This window comes from Mustela lutreola, chromosome 13, assembly GCF_030435805.1.
Source record: "Mustela lutreola isolate mMusLut2 chromosome 13, mMusLut2.pri, whole genome shotgun sequence".
NCBI classification, from domain to species: Eukaryota; Metazoa; Chordata; class Mammalia; order Carnivora; family Mustelidae; genus Mustela; species Mustela lutreola.
In genome coordinates, this window is record NC_081302.1 from 58,700,184 (window position 1) to 58,716,936 (window position 16,753).

General features: G+C 37.2%; 1 pseudogene; it reads right to left on the minus strand.

Annotated features, from left to right (window-relative positions):
- Positions 1 to 7,585: 7,585 nt before the first annotated feature.
- On the minus strand, positions 7,586 to 13,781 carry LOC131813618 (small ribosomal subunit protein uS9m-like; annotated as a pseudogene).
- Positions 13,782 to 16,753: the final 2,972 nt, after the last annotated feature.

A 16,753-nucleotide genomic window follows, 5' to 3' on the forward strand; every position in this document is an offset into this window, starting at 1 on the left:
AGTTTCATTGTTCCTCCAATTATGAAAAATTAATTTCTAATTTGGGATCATTTTTTTCTAGTAGAAGTACTTTGTTTTTTATTTTATTTATATATTTTTATTAATATATAATGTATTATTTGCTTTAGGGGTACAGGTCTGTGAATCACAATTCACAGCACTCACCATAGTACCTACCCTCCCTAATGTCCATCACCCAGCCACCCCATTCCTCCACCTCCCTCCCCTCCCGCAACCCTCAGTTTGTTTTAATAGGAGTACTTCAAATTTATTTTTCCTCTGTGGAGCTCTAGAATTTGCAGTTTCCATTTTGTTTCTATTAATCTTAGTCATGCTTCAGTAAATCTGCTCAGGTAACTTATTATTATTTTTTTTAATAAATAAATGACTTCTTTCTGAGATCAAGTTTTTTTTTTTTAATCTTACCTAAGAATTTGAAACCTTAATATTTCTTATGCTGTTTAATACAGATCAGTACATTGTTTCACATTGTTGGTAGTCATCTGTGATGCCACCATTTTATTATATGGTTTCTTGTGTTGCTATGACCAGAGAAGAGAGGGATTGTGAATAATCCATACGTGCTCTGAAATACTTTGGCATGTAAATGAAATACATCATTTATGTTTAGATCAGAAGTGGTGTATAGCTCCAACATAATCACATGAAAATCTGGGAAATATAGGAGATTCATAAAACACTTGATGATCATCACAGTCTTTGCCATAATACTTAAGGTGCAGTCAGGAATCTGTTGTTCTCTATTTCTTAGCTCTTCTTATCTCCATGTTTACTTTGTTGGTGGGTTCACTTCTACTATAAGAGGACTATTTCACATCTCATCTTCTATTCTTCCAGTTTCACTATCAAAGCACAGAGAGAGCTTCTGTATACCCAGTTTGTTGAGAGTTTATCAGGAGTGGATGTTGAATTTTGTCAAATGCTTTTTCTGCATCTGTTGAGATGATCATAGTTTTTATTCTTCATTTTGTTAATGTGGTATTTCACATTGATTTGCAGATGTGGAACCATATTTGCATTCCTGGAATAAATCCCATATGATCATGGTATATGAGCCTTTTAATGTATTGTTGAATTTGGCTTGCTAATATTTTGTGAATGATTTTCATTTATGTTCATCCTGGATATCAGCCTATAATTTTCTTTTCTTGTAGTGTCCTTGTCTGATTTTGGTATCACAGTAATGCTGGCCTTATAAAATGAGTTTGGAAGTGCCCCCTGCCCTGACCCCTATATTTTTGGGAAGAGTTTAAGAAAGATTGGTATTAATTCTTCTTTGAATGTTTGATAGAACTCACTAGTGATCTATTTGATGGCATTTAAAAATTTTTTTTAAGTTTTATTTGAATTCTGGTCAGTTAACACACATATAATATTAGTCTCAGGTGTACATTATAGTGTTTCAACACTTCCATCCAACACCTACTGCTCATCATATATTTGCTGGAGATTTTTATTGTTTTAGTCTCTACTAGTAATGCAAGTGTTCAAATTTCTTTTTCTTCATGATTCAGGGTTGGTAGGTTTTATGTTTCAGAATTTATCAGTTTCTTCTGGGTTGTCCAATTTGTTGGCATATAATTGTTCATAGTAATCTCTTTTAACCCTTTTTATGTTTGGGGTATCAATTGAATGTGTCCTCTTTGTATTCTAATTTTATTTGAATGTTCTTTTTTTTTCTTTGTAGGTCTAGCTAGAATTTGTCCCTTTTATCTTAAAAAAAAAAACAAACAAAAAAAAAAAAACAAAAAAAACTTCCATTGACTTTTTTCTTCTTTTTGTCCCTACTTCATGTATTTCCATGTGATTTTTATTATTTCCTTCCTTCTAATAATTTTGGGTTGTTCTTTTTCCAGTTCCTTGTGGGGTAAAATTGTTTATTTGAGATATTCCTGTTTTCTTAATATAGGTATTTATTCCTAACAACTTTCCTCTTAGACCCGCTTTTGCTGCATTTTATAAGACTTGATATGTTGTATTTCTATTTTTATTTGTCTAATGATTTTTTTTTTCAATTTCTCTTTTGATTTCTTCTTTGACCATTGGTTATTCTGTAACATGTTGTTTAACCTCCACATAATTGTGAATTTTCTAGTTTTTCTCTTGTAATTGATTTCTAGTTTTATACCATTATGGCCATAAAAGAGCTTTTATATGATTTTAATGTTCTTAAATTCATTAAGACTTGTTTTGTGGCCTAACATGTGATCTATCTTAGGAAAAGCCCCAGTACCCCTGGGAAGAATATATATACTGTATATTCTTGGGTGGAATGTTCTATAAATATCTGTTAAGTCTAATGTGCCCTTTAAGTCCAATATTTCCTTAACTGTTTTTCTGTCTAAATGATCTATATGTTATTGAAAATAGGGTATTGTGATCCCTTTTTGTTATCATATTACTGTTTATTTCGTCATTTCTATTAATATTTAGGTGCTCCTATGTTGGGTGCATAAATACTTAACAAATGTTATTTTCTTGTTGGATGTAGATCCCCTTATCATTATATATAGACATTCTTTGTTTCTTGTTAGAGTCTTCAGCTTAAAGTCTATTTTGTTTGATATAAATATAGGTAGCTATGCCTCCTTCTGGTATCCATTTTGTATGAAATTTCTTTTTCTAACTCCTAGTTTCAGTCAGTGTGTCTTTACCTGAAGTGAGTCTCTCGTAGGAAGCAGATATTTGTGTTTTTTTTTTTTAATCCATTCATGCACTCTGTGTCTTATGATGGAAGAATTTAGTCCATTTACATTTAAGGTGATTATACATCTAGATTTATTATTGCCATTTTGTTAATTGTTTTCTGGCTGCTTTGTAATTTCTTTGTTCCTTTCTTCTTTGTCTCTTCCTTATGATGTGATGATGTAGCAATATGGTTATATTCTTTTATCTTTTTTGTATCTACTATGAGTTTTTGCTTTAGTATCACCATGGCTTACATGAAACATTTTTATAACATTCTAAGTTGATAAAACCTAACTTCAAAAGCATACCAAAGCTCCATGTTTGTACTCTCCCACTTCCCCATATTTATGTTTGACAAAATTTACATCTTTTTACATTGTGTATCCATAAATAAGTTATTATAGATATAGTTATATTCAATAGTTTTGTCCTTTAAGCTTCATACTAGATTTATAATTGTTTTATCCACCACCATTACAGTATTAGGCTGTATGAGTTTAACTATGTAGTTGCCTTTACCTGTGAGATTTAGACTTTCCTACTTTGCAATTACTAATTAGAATCCTTTTTATTTCAGATTGAAGATGTCCCTCTAGCATTTTGTGTATGGCTGGTCTAGTGGTAACCAACTTCTTCAGTTCTTGTTTGTCTGGAAAGTGTTTATCTCTCTAATTCTGAAGAACAACTTTGTGAAAACATTTTTGAAGGCAGTTTTTGTTTGTTTGTTTGTTTGTTTTTTCCTTTTAGCACTTTGAGTATATCATGCCACTCCCTTCTGGCCTACAGTTTCTACTGAAGAATCTGTGGATAGTTTTATTTGGATTCCCTTGTACTTAATAAGTTGCTTTCCTCTTGCTGCTTTTAAGATTCTCTCCTTTAATTTTGACAGTTCAGTTACAGTGTGTCATGGTGTGGGTCTATATATTTTTCTTATTTGGAATTCTCTAATATTCCTGGATCTGGATGTTTATTTCTTTACTTAATTTAGGGGCATTTTCATCCTTTTTGGAAAAAGCATTCTGCTTCTTTTTCTCTTCTCCTTTTAGGGAACGTGTAATAGGAATATTGATCCACTTCATGATGTGTCAAAGTCCTTTCAGCTATCTTTATTCTTTCTTTTGTCTTTTTTCTTCTTTGGATTAATTCTACCACCTCTCTTTGAGCTTGCTGGTCCTTTCTTCCATTTGATCTAGTCTGCTATCAAACCCCTCTATTGAATTTGTCAATGCAGTTATCACATTCTTCAGCTCCATGATTTCTTTTTAGTACCCTTTAATATTTATATGTCTGTTGAAATTCTCACTTTGTTCATGCATTGTTTTCCTGACTTAATCGAGCATCTTTGAATCTTACTTTGAATTACTTTTTAGATAAATCATTTATCTCTTTCATTAACACCTATTTCTGGAGTTCTATCTTATTCTTTCATTTGGAATACATTTCCCTGTTTCTTCAATTTCCTTGAATCTCTGCATTAGTATCTATGCCTTAGGTAAAACAGCCACCTCTCCCAGTCTTGATGAAATTGTCTTATGTTGGAGATGAAACTTATCTTTCAGCCAGCCTAAAATGTTTCATTATCTTGTAAACCTTTATGGTGGCTAAGCCTCCTTCCTTGTTTTTACTGGCCCACTGTAGTTGAGGTGTACCAAGACCTGTCAGTGTCCCAAAAGAGAGACTATCATTTAGCACCTTGATGCAGGCTGATTTGTAGCCAGACTCTCTGGCAACATCTTTAAAGTATGACAATAGGTCTCTTTCAGGCCAGACTGTAGACGGGCATTTCTGTCTGCTCCCTCTGTACCTCACCCTTGGGAGGTACCTGGTTAAGAACTGTTTCTTTATTTTCTTTAGTTCTGAAGGAGTCGCAAATGCAAGACTAAATCACAATGAGAGTCAGTCAGTCAAATGGTACATCCTCTAGGTGGCTGCTGGCATATTCTAGGGCACCAGACAAGTTAATACAAGCTTCTTCCCTGAGGACACCTAGTGAGTTCAATGGGTTAAAGGGAGAATAGAAATGCCAACCATTTGTCTCTAGGAAGGATTGCAGCTAGCCCTTAGACCTGAGCTTAATTAGAAGCTTCACCTTTGTCTAGAGTTTCTAAAGTATGCAAATAGACCTCTAGACTTAGTAGAGAGGTGTTTCTGTCTGCTCCCTCTGTGCTGAGCCCTAGGGAGTGTGGGCAGGGAGTAGTTAAAGCAAGTACTTTCAAACTTGTTAAGCACTGTTTCTTTATTTGCTGTGGTCTTATGGATCTCATAAATGATTGCTCCATTAGCTTTCAGAGCTATGTGTTTGGGGTACTCATCATTCAGGTGGAAGTTGTAAAGGTTGGGGTGCTAGATGTTGAGTCCAAACCCTTCAATTCTCAGAGAAAAGCCGGGCATTGTGAGTTCCCACCTGATTGTAAATCACTGTGGTATATGTGGATTTTAGGCAAGAGTGTGTTTCAGACTGCCCTACCTATTTTAACAAAGATATTTTCTCATTCCCTTGATGTATAGGAATCACTTAGCTGGTTTCTGGATTAATTTCAGAGGCAATTGCTCCATGTATAGCTGTAGATTCAGGGTATCCATGGGAGATGGTGAGTTCAGGAGAATCTTAGGTTGCCAAAAGGCCAGAACCTGATAAATATTCTCTTGTGTCCCCCAAGAATGGGTCCCCCAATAATGGGCCTGTGATTAAATGAGCAAGACTGATACAAAGCAAAAGTCAAGCAAAGCTTTATTTCGCGCCAAGCATCAAGAATCAAACCGACCATCAAACGGAGCAGTCAGGGCCCTCCCTTACAGAGAGGGTGACCCCTGCCCGCTTTCCAGACTAACTTTTATAGAGCAAAGGCCATGTGGTTGGGCCTGGCCACACACAGGTGGCCAATGAAATTGTAACACACAGAAAGAGCAGCACAGTCATGCTAGGTGACCAATTGAATTACAATTTACCCTAATAGACATTTGAACCAGCTTATCACCTTGGTTAGAATTGGCACCCAAAAGTTGCCCAAAGGGTGGGGCCCATACTCCTTGGTAGGTAGGAGACAGTATGTGCCCCCACTGATTGAATACCTCCACCTGGCCTGACCCACCCTTGTATTTGGACTTTGTTACCTGGGACTGGTTTCTGGGACTTGTTTTTAGGTATGTTCCCCTGGGGGTGGCAGGAAGAGTCAATTTAAGTTTTACAACAAAATGGCAGTTCAACCGGGGTGGGGCCCCTCTGGCTGAATAGGGCCTTACAATTCTAATACTCTGCAAGGCACAGACCTATCTGTCTTCACTATAATAATAATAATTATATTAAAACTTAGTATTTTTTCAGTAACTTATGCATTTAATCTGTATATGTAACATAATTAGGCAACTAGTTTTTACTCATTAATCAGTATGTGTTTGCATAATTATGACTATAATTGTTATAATTTTTAAAATTTATTGAATACTTAATATGTGTAATTTGCCCATTTTTCTGATAATTAGCAGTGTCTTGGACAGCATTCAAACTGGTTTTATTGGTCTCCCAGAGTCTTCTGTCCATTCATTATCACTTGACTCTCCTCTGATTTTACCTGTATCTCATTCTCTCTATATTTATTTATTTATATTATGTTATGTTATGTTATTCCCCATACAGTACTTCATTAGTTTTTGGTGTTGTGTTCCATGATTCATTGATGCATATAATACCCAGTGCTTCTTGCAGTTCATGTCCTCCTTAACACCCATCACTGGGCTAGGGGTTGAAACTTAGGGTTTCAGAGGGGAAAGTTGTGGGGGGATGGGTTATTTTAAATGTCCTCTTAGGTAACAGGGTGATGGGTAATAAGGAGGGCACATGTTGTGATGAACACTTTGTGTCATACACAACTAATGAATCACTGAAAACTACATCAAACACTAATGATGTACTACACAGTGGCTAAGTGAACATAATAAAAAAAATAATAAAATATCCTATTGGTAGTTCAGTATCTTTGAAAGGAAAGTTTTCTGACTATAAGCTTCACTTTTCTTCTTGTTTCATCTTTCTTTCTTTCCTCTCTCATCAACTAATAATTCTCATACTTTTCTTAGGAAGACTTGAATTAAAAACAAGGATTCTTTATCAGAAAAGATGCTATTAATTCTATTTGAAAAATATGCATTGTATTTCTTAACTAGGGGATTGCCCAGCCAGCATTCTGTGAAAAGATTTACCACACACACTTAGTGATTTTGTCTTTTACTAATGTGAATTGTGAATAAGAGGCCTGTTTACCTGAAAATCAATATGTGAAGTGCCTAGATCTTGACATTCCTCATATTCTCCTAGAATAAAAATTAATATTTAAAGATGGTAGTTTATTACTAGATTGTCATTAGCTTTGAAGTTGAAACTTTGTCTTTTGTCTGTCAGAGTGGAGAAGTTCTGTGTGGGGTGCAGCTTTTGTAAAGTTGGTATTTTTTTGAGGGTTATTTGCCAAAAATTACTCACAGAGGATCTTGAAACCCAGAGAAGAGCTAACTGGGGGTTGCTATTGAATCCTGTTACTATAGGGTATTGAAAAGAAAAACCAACAGTTCTATATATAATTCTGATCCTGTTGTGCATTTGCCTGTTAACCCCACAAAATGCCTATGTACATTTACAGGCATCTTTAGAAAGAATGAAATATCTTTAAAGCATAACAACTGTTATGGGTTGAATTGTGTCTCTCTAAAAAAAGATACTTTGAAGTCCTAACCTCCAATATTTCAGAATGTGACTTTACTAGCATATAGTGTCATTGTAAGTATCATTAATTAGAATGAGTCTTCAGTACAGTGAGCCCCTCATCCAAAATGGCTGGTGTCCTTATAAGAAAATTGCTGGGGTGCCTGGGTGAAATCCTCTCCCAACTCAAATGCCTGATAGTGTTGCCCTCATACCGGCCAGCAAATATTTATTGTATGTCTGCCGCATGCCAGGTACATATACACAGCGTTTCCTCTCCTTGCCTGTGAAAGAACACTTAGCGCTTCTTCCAGGTAAACTTTCTGCGGGCTCCCTCTTGGCCTGGCTTCTTCCGTTCTCGGACACATGGATTGGCAGTCAGCAGTCCAGCTTGCCTCATCCACTCGACCTCTTCCTCGGTGACAAAACTGCACAAGGCTCTGGCCACCGCCAGACGTATGGCTCCAGCCTCGGATGACCGCCCACCGCCCGGGACCGTGCAGGTCGTGTCGTGTTTTCCAAGTCGGTCGAGGAAGTGGAAGGGGAACATCAACTGTTCTCTGTCTTGTGTCACTGGAAAGTAAAGCAGGTAATCAATTCCATTTACTTTTATTCTTCCCACTTCCATGCTCATAAACAACTGCTTCTGCTTTTGCCTCAGTCAATTAAGTGTCCAACTCTTTTTTTTTTTTTTAAAGATTTTATTTATTTATTTGACAGAGAGAGATTACAAGTAGGCAGAGAGAGAGAGGAGGAAGCAGGCTCCCTGCTGAGCAGAGAGCCCGATGCGGGACTCGATCCCAGGACCCTGAGATCATGACCTGAGCCGAAGGCAGCGGCTTAACCCACTGAGCCACCCAGGGGCCCAAGTGTCCAACTCTTGATTTTGGTTCGCGTCATGATCTCAGGATCCTGAGATCAGTCCCATGCTGGGCTCTGCACTGAGCATGGATCCTGCTTAAGATTCTCCTTTTCCCTCTCTCTCTGCCCCTCCCCCTTGTCTGTGTGCTCTTTCCCCTTAAAAAAATTAAAAAAAAAAAAAATGGAGACACACACACAGGGAAAATACCATATGAGGAAGGCAGAGAATAGAGTTAGGCAGCTCCAAACCAAGGAATACCAAATATTGCTAACAAACTATCAGAGGTGAAGAGGGATTCCTCTGCAGATTTCAGAGGGAGTATGGCTCTGCACCCAATAGGCAGTAACTCTGCATTTTCTGGAGCATAGTGATCTACTTTGTCTCTATGAATTGGCCTATTCCATACCTTCATATAAGTGGAATTATACAATATTTGTCTTTTTGTGTCTGGTGTATATATTTCACATAATACCTTCATGGAAAAGAAAAAAGAAAAGAAAGGAAAAGAAAAGAAAAGAAAAGAAAAGATATATAGGAAAAGTACAAGTTAAAATGTTACTGTGGAATACGTTGTATTAAACATCTAGTTGAAATGAGAAATAGGTGAAAAGAAAAAACAGAGAAGAAACATGAGAAATAATTAAAAAAAAAGTTGTATCTGAGAAATACATAGGTAACACCTGGAGCTTGAAATACTATTTTCCCCTGGTGTTGGGGTTTTACAATTTTATGGGGACCATAGGGTTTTCATCCTCTTGTTCTTCCAGCTTGTCTTCTGGTGGAGGGGCCTGCTGCATTGTTTTTCAGGCAACCCTGCTTGGGCAGATTTGCCCTGCCCCTTGTCAGGGGGCTGGGCTCCATGGAAACCATTTTGGGGGGGCTTTTGTTATCTGGAGGCTTTTCAGACCTTTTGGGAGGGTCAGAGCAAAGGGAAATACAAGCACCCAGACCTCTGTCCCAGGGCAGAGTAGTCACAGTCTGCTCCTCTCTGAACACTCTAGAACACACAGTCTCCCTTTCTGTAACAAGCACCCCTGAAAACTGCAGCCTCCCATAGGTGTTGCCTGCCCCCAGCAACCCTGTCAGCAGTGGACTGAGGCCCCCGCTTATCTCTGTCCTCTGAGCTTCCAGAACTGTGAGCCCTCAGCTCTGGGGTCTTCACTCTGGGTCTTTCTCTCTTTCTCTCTTTCTCTCTTTCTTTCTTTCTTTCTTTCTTTCTTTCTTTCTTTCTTTCTTTCTTTCTTTTTCTTTTTTTTTTTTTTTTTTTTTTAAGACTGACTGATTGGTTTGAGAGACAGAGAGGGGAGAACAGAGATAATCTTCCTGTGGACTCCTGGTTGAGCTCAAAGCTCAATCACTAACCCATGAGATCATGACCTGAGCCAAAACCAAAAGTCAGATGCTTAACTGACTACACCATTCAGACACCCCTCCTTGGGTTTCTTTTATATCTTTTGTGTTACTACTTAGCATGTTCAATCTTTCTTCTAGTTTCTTGGACATATCCAGTTAAGTTATAATTATGTTTTTCCCCCACTACAAATTGTGTCAGCTGTGTTATTTCTGGGTATGTTTGTATTGATTGATTTTTTCTCTCTCCCTTATGCATTGTATTTCCCTGATTCCCTACATACCTACTAATTTTTTTTAATTTAATGCCAGATAACATGAATTTTATCCTGTTGGGTTCTGGATATTTTTGTATTCCTATAAATGTTTCTGAACTTTAGGATGCAATTAAGTTACTTGAAAAAGTTCAGTTCTTTAAGGTGTTTCTTTTAGATTTTGTTAGCAAGATCAGAGCCTTGTTTCTTCTGAGGTTAATTTTTCCCCATGAGGCAATTTTCTTTTCAGTAGTATACCCAACATCCTCTGAATAATGAAGCTTTCCATTCTCACTGGCTAGAAAAGGAAATACTGCTGGTGCTCTGTAAGTTCCAATCAATCACTTTGAGAATTTTTTTCTTTTTCTTGCTTTAGATAGTTTCTTTACATACATGTAAATTCTCTAACAGATAATTGAGGTAGATCCTCTGCAGATTTCTGGAGTTCTCTCTCTTTGGAATTCTCTCTTCTCTGCTACTCTGCTCTTCAATTTAGGCAATTCCTAAGACTCCCAGTTTCATCTTTCCACCTCATGGAGACCAACAAACTCTGTATGATTCTGCCTTCTCACACACAGTCTGAAAATTCCCTCCAGGAAGTAATCTGAAGTTGTGATAAGGCTCAAGTGCTCACCTTGTTTGTTTTCTGTCTCCCAGGAAGTCCCTTTTTCCAGTCCCTTTGACTGCCTGATGTATGATGTCTGATGTGAAAACTTAAAAAAACATACTTTTGTCCATTTTTGTTTGTTTGGGGTATAAGGGTAAATCAGTTCTCATTATTCCATTGTGTTTGGAAGGAAAGTCAGAAAACATTTTTGGTTTTGAAATATGAATTAATGTATTTTCTCTTGTATTTACTTTTGCCCCTTTACCTCTTAACTTTTACTCCTCATTTAAAAAGTTGCTAGCCATAACAACTATAATATCCAAAAGGGTATGAGCAGATGCAAATGAGGGCTTGATCAGAAGCCAAGCATGTGGACGGATGGTTAAAGGTCCAGGGATTGGTATTCTGGAAGTCTCAGAAGATGCCAGCATAAACAGATAATAGCAAGGACATGGTGTCCACTTTTCATGATACCACAGCTTCGTGAAAGCCCTAGAATTTAGATGTACACAGGGGGATAGAAAAATCTCTGAAGTTACGGGGATTCTATTTCCTCCAATATAATAGAATGCATTTAAATTTTATGGCTCTCTGCATATAAAGCATTGCACACCCTGAGATAAATGGAATATTAGAAATAAGAAACTAAAGAGGATAAGGGGGTTAGAAGAATGAAGATTTATAAATTCTTAGCCATATTTGAGTGATAATGACTTATAAAAGCTATGTACAGATATTAGGACAATAAATGTAAATTTAGGGTTGCACATGGGAATTCCCATGGGAATTAAAAAAAAAAAGAGGTCCCTAGGAAATGAGTTTATACAGAAACTGATGAAAACAAAAATGGTGGGTGGAAGCAATATTTGTCAGGAAGCAGAGAAAGAAATTTAAAGCCATTGGCAAACACAACAAGTTAGTGTTCACAGAATAGAGAGTTTCAAGAAGTGGGTTGTCAGCAATATTTTGGGCAGAAAGAACATGTCATGTTACGATGGAAAATTCACAGCACACGTATGGACTCACCTCCCTTCTGGATCCTTAGCAGCCACAACTGAACTACAATGGTACTTTTTAAAATTGGGCCCAACAACATCTTCTCAATTCTTCCCAGTTTAGTTTTCCAAGTATGCAAGATGAAAACTCTGAGCCTATTGGATCTAAAGTTAGGGACTCTGACTTATTACTTGGCCTTGAAAGCACGATTTTTCTCTTTCCCGTAGTAAGAGAAATATTACTATGAGCCCCTTTGCCTGCTATTCAAGTATATTTATATGCCATTTCTATATTTAGCAACCCCCAAAATTGATTCATAATAGTGCCTTATATTTGTATAATATGTCACTATTTACAAATCATGGTTATACCTTACACAGAGTCTCAAAATAGAACTATATGATGGAATGAGCAAAAATTATTAAAACTATAAAATTTATAAATTTCAATTTATAAATTACAAAAATTATAGTCATAATTTGTGGCTGATATAACTAAGACTATCAGAGCTTAAATGACTTCTTCAACATCACATAGCCACTAAAGAGCAAGATCAAAGCAAAATGAATGATGGGCACCTGGGTGGCTCAGTTGGTTAGGCAACCGCCTTTGGCTCAGGTCATGGTCCCGGAGTCCCGGGATCGAGTCCCGCATCAGGCTCCCAGCTCCATGGGAAGTCTGCTTCTCCCTCTAACCTTCTCGCCTCTCATGCTCTCTCTCACTGTCTCTCAAATAAATAAATAAAAATATTTAAAAAAAAAAAAAAAAAGCAAAATGAATGAATGAATATCTCTAGCTTCAGGCAGTACTCATTTTCAGTTCAGGTTATTTTTCATCATTTTCCAGATGAAAGTTCTATTTTTCATACCTTGTTTTCCACTCTGAGCTCTTCAGCAAAGGAGAGGCTGAACTTTTCTGGTTACCTGTTAAGGAAGATTAAATTATTCAGTATCTACTTGTGACAAGCACTCAGTTAATCACTGTACCTTTGGTGTTTTATATCACTTAGTTTCTATAGTGGACCCTATGAGTATATTGTTTTATGCATGAGGAATTGGAATCTTGGGAAGTTTAAATATCTTACCCAGGATTTCACAGTTAATTAGTGGAGATATAATTCTAACCATGATAGTGTGACAAACTAATTTTATTAAATTTTTCCTGGGCCTCAACTTCCCTTGAACTGAAAATCTTCTGAAAGCTATTTATTCATTTAGTTCTTCTCAGATATTTATTTGTACCCTCCATACTCCCATGCCAGGAACCATAGAAGTTACGGAAATATAAAGATGGTTATCTGGGTATTCTGTAAGTTCGTGATCCACACACTGTCCTCTACCTGAAACCCAAACATCCAGATCACTATTGCTCACTGACTTGCAAAGTCATTAATCACTCTTAGAAAAGTCAGAGTGACTTTTGCAGTCTAGTAATTAATCCTGGGGCCTGTATGTTTGACTATAGTACTCTCAAATCAGAGCCTGGGTGAGTGGGTGGGATCATGATTGTACCTTTTCACAGCATTTCTTTGCTGACATGAAAAATGTCCTTATTTCACTGGTATAGATTTTTTTCCCTTGAGGTTAACATCTGAGCAGACGGACAGTGTGTGGGTGGTTATCATCACTATCTGCATTTGCCTTGTAAGGATCTTAGGAGTATCATCAGCTGTTCTATGTGATTTTTATAAAGCTCTATATCCTCAAGGGAAAGCATAACAGAAGGACAAAATCCTTTAGCTATAAAGGGGATAAAAGGGCATGGACCTGGGTTGGAGAAGAGAGCAAAGCGAATCGTGTGTTTATTATAGCTAGATTTTGCTTTTGTGTACACTTAAGTACTGGAGAGACAAAAGAAATGAATACAAATTCAGAACATAAAACCCTGGAACTTTTGTTTATGTTTGGCTGGTGGGAACATTTTGTCATACTGGATATTCAAACTTTCTATTAAAGTTTCAGAAGAGCAAAGTAGACAAGATATTCCTAAGCTGCAAGTCCCAGAAAGCACATATATTTTTAGATTTCCTGATTTATTGTAAGAATTCTTGAGGTATCTGTGTCTGATTGAATATATAGATAATGCTTTCCCACCAAGCTTCTAGAAAAATGGATGCCCAAGGAAGACCTGATGTTTGCCCTGATGCTTTGCTTAGTTTTGTGAGCATCTTTACATGTACTCTGGGTAGGGTTGAATAGCATGAAACTGAGAAGCAGATCTTTGAGATACAATAGTCTGTCTTACCTTTTTCCTCCATAAATGTGAAAGGAAGTTAAGTGCTACAACCATCTCTTCTTGACAGTCCATCACTATAGCCTTTCAGGCCTCTCAAAGGCAAAGGGTCTGAGGGGATGAAACCTGCTTGCTTTGGTTTGTTTTATTTTAGGTTTGTTTTATTCTAGGCTCACTATGGGATGAAGGCTTTAGCTTATTGAGAAAGGCCTTCCTGTAATCCATCTTCACCTCTTTAGCTTGGTGGTTGGCATTTAAAAGACTTCAGAATATTGCGAGTGGGCTTCATTCTTTGGAGCACTGTTCCATTTAGCAAGAAAATCTTCAGAATCATCCACATTAGAACTGAACCACTGTGTAGTCCTTAGGATTACATCAATTTTGTAGGGCTTTTGCAGGCCTGGTAGAACTGTTTTGATTTTGAATCTGTTCTTATAGGTCTGAGGACTTATATCTGTGCAAAGAATTGTTTTTGACCTCGATAGGAGTGTTTATGGAAGATTAAATAATTCTATGAGAAACTCAAACAAGAATACATTATCATTCTAATTAAATTTAAATGTGGTTTATTAAAGAAATATCCAGTATCCAATAGCTACCTACATAATGCAAGAGTATGATTTAATAAACAGAAAGAGAACATTGATAAATGATCAAAACTTCTTTTAGTTCATACATATTATTAAGAATATTGAAGGTTATTGGTGTATTTGGTAGACTGTATTTCAATTTGCTATGATCTATTTTGTGAAAATCAATTGATAGGTAGTACTTGTCATTCTCAGCCAAACCATGGCTCCTGTGTCAAGGACTCTATCTTAATTATAATGAAAACATCAGCAATAGCAAAACAATAATAATTACTGTGACTTTGGAGGACTTTCTGTGTCAAATGCTGAACAAAGTGTTTTTGCCGTGTCATTTATCTTCTCAGTAACCCTAAGAGACAGGTACTGTTATAATTTCATGAGTGCGGCCACTGAGGATTAGTGATGCTACATAACCTGTCCAGGGTCACAGAGTTAGAAGTTAGGAGTGGTGAAGTTCAAACCCAGGCCACCTGGCTCAGGGCCTTTGCACTATGACTTCATACCACCTGTTTATATGCCAGTTTTTTGCCTGTGTGTTCCTCCCCCTCTCACTTCTCTCTCACTTCTGGTACTTACCACAGTGCTCTGATCGAGGCTTTAAACTCATTTAATTGGATGGAAAGAAAAGGTAATATATTAAATTTAGCTGTGGATATCCAATAATCTTCTTACATGACCTACTGTATATAATGGACTCACCAATAAAAAAGATGGACTAGAACAAGATCCTTATTATTTGTCTTTCCTTCTTAGGAAGAGCCTGTGTTCATCATGAGCCATTATCTTTGGTGGTTTTATCCCTTTCAGCTGTCAGATGAAAGATTTTACTCAGTATTTAGCCTTCCTGGTGATGATCCAGTATTGTCTCAGTCATGATACTCAAGCACATAACCCAGATATTTGATTGGATTTAATGCACTAATCTGAGTAGATTTGCTGAATGAAGTGTACCATCCTTTCCTTTCAGAAAAACATGATAAATGAACCTCTCAAAACTACAAATAATCTTACCAGACTAACTAGTTTCATGTGTTCTTTCATTCATTGCTCTCTCAAGCGCTCCTGACTTCTTCGTCTTCTTTTTATTTTTTTTTTAACATTTTATGTATTTATTTGACAGACAGAGATCACAAGTAGGCAGAGAGGCAGGCAGAGAGAGAGGGGGAAGCAGGCTTCTGCTGAGCAGAGAGCCAGATGAAGGGCTTGATCCCAGGACCCTGGGATCATGACCTGAGCCGGAGGCAGGAGGCTTAAACCCACTGAGCCACCCAGGCACCCCTCTCCTCCTTTCTTTTAAGAATCATTTTTGAAAGCTTGACATAATTTCTGCCTTTACAGAGTTCACATATAGTGAGGGTGACCAGTAGGTAACTGCATATTTATAAGCCTAAATACTGACGCCTGAACACAGGCAGGAGGAAGTTTCTCAGAAGTGGTAGTTCCAATGCTGAAATTCAGTCCAGACAGGAGGGAAGGTCAGTTCCTCAACAGCCTGGCCCAGTGGTCCCCATTTCATATTTTCCAGGGATTCCCTGGAAGAAGGAGGCACACGATTTGTGATATTGGACTGGATGTTCCTTCTCCCTCCTAAACACACATACAAGAGGAGAAAAGAGATATAGAACACAAGTATAGGTAAGCAATTTGGACCCTGCTGAATGAAACTAATATTTTTAAAGAAATTATTTCTTTCTAAAGTTATAAAGCCATCTTACACATTCAACTCCTTTCTATAACCAAAGCTGGAACCATGTTGTAGGGCATCTAAAGCAGAATGTTTTTGGAATTTTAAATTTGCTGTATTTCACCCTACAGCTATCATAGAAAGAACTCTCACAAGAGGAAAAGAAAGGCCAAGTATTGTAGCGACCTTCTCTTTTGCTGTGTGACACTGAGTCACTAAGAGTGCCTCCCAGGGTGCTGATGAGTCACTGCTGATGCTCTTCTGGGTGATCCAGGCAGGAGCATAGGCTGAAACCTCTGTTAAGGACAGATGCTCTCTATTCCAGAAGCAAAACTGGATCTCTGGAGGCTTGCTATGTAAGGGTGGCACAGAGCTCCCAGAAAACATAATAATTGCTGTGATTATGATTACGAGTGTCTTTTAATTGCTTCTGCATCATGCCAAGTATCTTGGGAAGGAAAAAGTGGGGCCTTATGAATAAATGATCACTTAAAATATTTAAATAGATGATTATAATATACAACTTTTGAATACTTTGCTTTACATTACCCTTGAAGCTATGAACTTCCTGCAAAATACAGAAAATTCATGCTCCATGGCTGACGCAGTTTAGATGTCTGGTAGCTTGAAATACATACATACGTACCTCTGTTTAGAAAAATTTGTATCAGTAGCAGGTAAATTAGGAAGTATTTAATTACAAAATATGGAGATTTATGATGTTTATTTCAGGGATGGGTTGGAATATATTTTAAAAACTGGTTTACTTTGGT